General features: G+C 37.8%; 1 pseudogene across 1 annotated transcript; it reads left to right on the forward strand.

Annotated features, from left to right (window-relative positions):
• Positions 1 to 1,858: 1,858 nt before the first annotated feature.
• LOC128581856 (60S ribosomal protein L7-like 1) lies at positions 1,859 to 3,088 on the forward strand (annotated as a pseudogene). Its single transcript, XR_008378927.1, has one exon. The product of XR_008378927.1 is annotated as a 60S ribosomal protein L7-like 1 (transcript).
• The last annotated feature ends 2,475 nt before the right edge of the window (positions 3,089 to 5,563 follow it).

Genomic DNA, 5,563 nt, shown 5'->3' on the forward strand with positions numbered 1-5,563 from the left:
GCATTTTATGGCAGTTCCTTGAAGGATTAGTGGAGAAAAATTGCATATAGTCTTTTTGGAGATCATTTCCTTAAGTACATACTCTCTTGGCACTTTTGGAGATCATTTCCTTGAGCACATACTCTCTTGGCACCTATGAGATCATTTCCCTGAGCATGCAACCCCTAAATGTCTTTGCTTAGTAATCTTTCCATCTATTATGTATCTTCTCAATAAAAGGACTGTGCAAGAAGTTCTCAGGGCTTGCCCTGCACCTATGGGAAGCCCACCTCTTGCAGCTTGTACTCTCAATAGGTGTCCTGTGTGATCATTTATGCCATCACGACACTTGGCCCAGGCCAGCTAAACAACAATGACAACTGCAACAAAAAATAGCCAGGCATTGTGGGGGATGCCTGTCGTCCCAGCTACTTTGGAGGCTGAGGCAAGAGAATTACTTAAGACCAAGAGTTTGAGGTTGCTGTGAGCTGTGATGTCACTGTGCTCTAGCAAGGGCAACATAGTGAGACTCTGTCTCAAGAAAAAGAAAAAAAAGATGAGTACACATTGAAAAGTCACAGGAGCCAAACTGAAAAAAGCTCCCAATAACCAAATCTTGAAAAATTTGACCAAGAAAATATATAACAATTGTATTTAATTATAATTCATAGAATAAAACAAATAGACATGAGTCTGTACTGATGTCTCTTTGTTAAATTACTTACTTTAGAATGATGGAGAAGGGACATTTCTTCCATACAGAAAAATTCCTATTAATAAGTACATAAAGAATGTGGAAAATAGAAACTTACCAATAGTATACCAAAGTAACCATTTAACCATTGTTGCAAGAAAAATCCATTAATGGATGCTAAATTAGTGGTAAAAGCTTGAGAATAGAATATTTTCATAGTTTCAATGTATCTCCAAGATATTTACTAATTGCAAAGAGAAAAATAGTAAGTCACTGTAGAGAAGTCCTGCAGACATTTTCTTAACCAACCAACCAAGGTTAACATCCTTGATCACAAGCCCATGTCCCTCCCACCATTGTGGTATACTGAGAATAGCACATCACCTTCAGGTATTTTTGCCCCAAATGTCTAATTCCAACCTAATCATGAGAAAGCATTGGACAAATCCAAAATAAGGAGCAATCTACAAAATAATTGACCAGTATTTTTCAAGTGTCAAGGTCATGGGAGATACAGAAAGGCTAAAAAAATTGAAGATTTGGAGACAGGTCAACCAGAGGTAGTGTTGAGATCCTAGTTAGAATCTGAAACAAAAAAGGATATTATTTGAAAAACTGGTGAAATTTGAATAAAGACTACTTTGGCTACTAGTATGCCAATGTTAATTTTTTTTAGCTTTAATAATTACACTGGAGAAACTGAGTGAAAAGTATGTGGGAACTCTGTACTATTTTTGCAACTGTTATCTAAGTCTAAAATTATTTTAAAATAAAAATTAATAACCATAAAGAAATTTTTGTTTACTTAGTAATTTTTTTCCTGGAACTAGTATTGATATTATAATTCTGAAACTATTTTATAACAGTTGTAGGATAGGACATAGCAAATGGCTAAATATATTGAAGTAGTTTTGGGAATGACAGTTTTGTGATAGAAGAAAGTTAGGGACTGGGGAAATTTGTTGGATTTGAATTGGAGAAACCAGTATTAACTAATGATTTTAAATAAATAAATAAATATTTCCCTGCTCCAGCTTCTGAAAGGGCCTACAAGTGATAACATACTGTTGCACACCAAGTAGTCAGAACTTTGTTTACAAATATCATTCTCCACTAAAAGAACCCTAACTCTAAGACATAAAAAGTGTAAAGTCATTCTGGAAAAATCACTTAATGCTAGGAAAGATGGCAGAGCATGAGGATAGAAAAAAGATACCTTTGGTCCCAGAAAATCTACTGAAAAAGAGGAAGGCTTATCAAACCCTCAAAGCCATCCGGGCAAAGCAGGCACTTTTGGCAAAGAAGGAGGATTAATGGAGTGAGTTTACTGGTGCAGAAGACCATTACAAGACTTCACCTAAAGAAAATTTTCAGTGGTGTCTTTGTTAGAGTCACCCCTCAGAGTCTGAAAATGCTACGTATAGTGGAACCTTATGTGGCCTGGGGATTTCCAAATCTGAAATCTGTCGGGGAACTCATCTTGAAACGTGGACAAGCCAAGGTCAAGAATAAGACCATTCCTCTGACAGATAACACAGTCACTGAGGAGCACCTAGGGAGGTTTGGTGTCATTTGCTTGGAAGACCTCATTCATGAAATTGCCTTCCCGGGGAAATATTTCCAGGAGATCTCAAGGTTTTTACGTCCTTTCCAACTCTCAGTGGCCCGTCATGCTACCAAGAATAAAGTGGGCTTCTTCAAAGAGATCGACTCAGCTGGCTATCGGGGTGAGTGCATCAATCAGCTCATCCGCCAGCTGAACTAGTCCCTGAATACCTGAAAGCACGGTGTACTGGAAGCATGTATTTTTGGGTTTTGGAATTATTACCAAATATCTTCAGAGAAGATGATTTCTGCTGTCTTCAAAAACAAAGGGAAGGGTCAGGGAAAATACAGTAGGTTATGCTTGCGTCAGGAACCTCTCATCACAGTCCACTCCCAAGGAAAAATTCCAGTGTTTTCCACTTCAGCTACTGCCACCTCTGAATTTAGCACATGCCATGGAGAAAGGGGTCCTGCTCTGTCAGATCTTGTATCATGGGGTTTAATTTTGGTGAATGAATGATCCAAGCATGGACACAAGGATCCCTAAGATTCCCGCAACAATAGACCGAGCTCTGGGGCATACTTGAATCTGGGTATTCACTGGGCTTTGTTTTGAAAAGACTTGACATATGTTTAGGAAGAAGAGTGCAAAAGCAAGTGCCCAGTTGTCTCTTCTGTGAATCCATGTTCCAAGTTTTCAGTGATGACTTTGAGAATGCTCAGATGTGGCTGGCTGTGTTAATCTGGTAGCTTTTGTATCCTAACCTATATCTGGTTTATTCCTTTTCACTAGTTCAGGGTTTGACAACAAAGGACCCCCTTTGCCGGGTACACTCATGCACTCAAAATTTTGCTTACAATTTTAAGGATAGTCATAAGACTCTTCTCATTGTGGACCTTTGTACTACACACAAGGAAGTCTTGCTTTTACCAGGATTTGTCACCCAAGCCCTAATCTTACTATTCACTGGTTCCATTGTCCTGTGGAAGACCAAAACTGACCAAGATAGCTTTTTCCCTTCACAGTGGCAATTTGTATTTCCTCTGGCATCCTCAACTCTGGGAAATGCACCATTCAACCGCACCCTCAACCCCCAGACTTCAGGATGGAATTTCCTGTTTTCCCTAATGATCAGCTCTCTCCTGAAAACTGAGATTAGGAAGGAAAGAACCATTCTCTTGGTTTGGCATGGCTGAAATTAGGGCAAATTGGCTTTTTAGGGACCTTACAGAGAGCTTAATTAACCTTTTCTTTGCATATTCAAGACTCCAGAGGTATTGCCCTTTGTCATGCTGGTAATGTAGTAGACCAGCAACAGGGCTCCAAAGGATGCTAATCCTCAAAGATGTCAGTCTGATATTGTTTGTGTTTTTCATTGGCATCTAGACCTAAGCAGGCCTTCACTTGGTTGCCTCAGCTTGCCATCTGAGCAGTTAATGAGGACATGCCAGACCTAGGTTAAACTTGGAAGTATGCTTGGCCATTGTGTTCCTGGTCCTTTCAGATCAGCTTTGCTACAGTTTTGGCTCATGGGACCTCAAACATAGCTGTGATGTTGCGTTAGAGGTAATAACAGTGCCTTCAAATGTGCCAGGTTATGAGGTAATTAATTAGGTTGATTGTCTTCAGAGTTAACTTGCCAGAAATAGATGTTATAGATGTTAGTGTTGTATTTTAAAGCATTGTAAGTCAGATTACTTTAAAATGATGTATCACAAAATGAGGTAAACAGCAGTGGTTAGCATGGAAGCCAAGGCTGAAATCCCCACTCTGTTTTAAGCTAAATATGGGAACAGTGTTTCTATTCTTGCCTGTGAAACCAGCCTGTCTGCTTCATATGATAATTGAAAGGATTAAGCAAAATAAGTTTGTAATTTATAATTCTATAAATAAAAGGTTATAAAAACTAAAAAAAACAAAAAACAAAAAATAAAGAAAGAAAATCACTTAATGATAGAAACAAGAATGTGCTGAAAGATTTGATAAAAGGACAAAGGAGGTTACTCATGTCATTGTCCAAATTGGGCAGTTAGTATCAAAAAGAATAGTAAATGACAAAAAAAAAAAAATCCATGGCAATACTTAAAGAGCACCCTCAAAAGAAAGAGATCTGGCAGGGGAAAAAAGGGAGCACTCTTCTGTATAGAAAAATGTTAGCTAGCAAATGCAGAAGAAAAATAAGGCAATCATCATTTTGTAAACCGTAGGGCAGTAATTGATTTTTCTCCAAGGATCATCCCATGGATACTCCAACCACTGATTGAAAGGCTGAAGGTGAGCAGGATAAGCATATGAACTTATCCTCTACTACTTATCTATTATAGAGTGGGGGTGGGGAGGGATGGGAGAAAATTGTGCCTTTATAGTGGAAAGAGCTATTGGCTACCATTTTAACCAAATGATCACACTTTATCATTGCCAGTAGTGGGACAGTCTAATGTTTAGTACCCCTGCATATTGCAGAAAGAGGTGTGTTATATCATAATCAGACACATCCAGAACAGGGGATATTCTACAAGACCACTAGGCCCGGTTCCTTTAAAAGAAAAAAAAAAGGTAGATTGACTTTTTCTGGATTAAAGATGATAGAAGCATAACAACCAAATAAAATGTGGGAGACTTAATTGAATCCTGAATTGCAGAATTATCTTGAAACAATTGAGGAATTTAAATAAGAATTGCATATTATTGATTTTCATTTCCTTGGGTGTTAATGTGATACATAGGAAGATGACTGTATTCTTCAGAAATACATACTGAAATATAATTGGGATGAGGTGTCATGATTGCTATGACTTTTAAGTTGAGTCACAAAAGATATATATTAATATGTAGAAAGAGATAAAGCAAGTATTTCAAAAAGGATCTAGGTGCTGCTTATTTAAGTGTTCATTTTATGTTTTTACAACTTTTCTTTAGGTTTGAAAATCCAAATTTAAATGTTGATATTAAAAAAATAAACTAGCACACCTAGCACCCACTCAGGGGCAGAGTAGGTACAAGATGAGCTTGAAACATCATGTAATACCAGAAATTAAGGATGTGATCAGAGTCATCATGGGAGTATGTGAGCTTCCAGGGGGTTCTACTGGCCAAATGAGAGACAATTTGAACACTAAAGTAATTAAATTCAATAATGAAATACAGTCATATCCCATACAACAGTAGTTTGGTCAACCATGAACTGCATATATGATAGTGGTCCTGTAATACGATAATACCATATATTTATTATTTCTTTTCTATGTTTAGATATACTGTTGTGGTACAGGCAAGAGCTGCACCAATGTGGACTAAGAATTCCTCAAGCAGGAGCTTTCCCGACCTACCTTAGGAGGTCCAGG

Source organism: Nycticebus coucang, chromosome 3 (genome assembly GCF_027406575.1).
Source record: "Nycticebus coucang isolate mNycCou1 chromosome 3, mNycCou1.pri, whole genome shotgun sequence".
Taxonomy (NCBI): domain Eukaryota; kingdom Metazoa; phylum Chordata; class Mammalia; order Primates; family Lorisidae; genus Nycticebus; species Nycticebus coucang.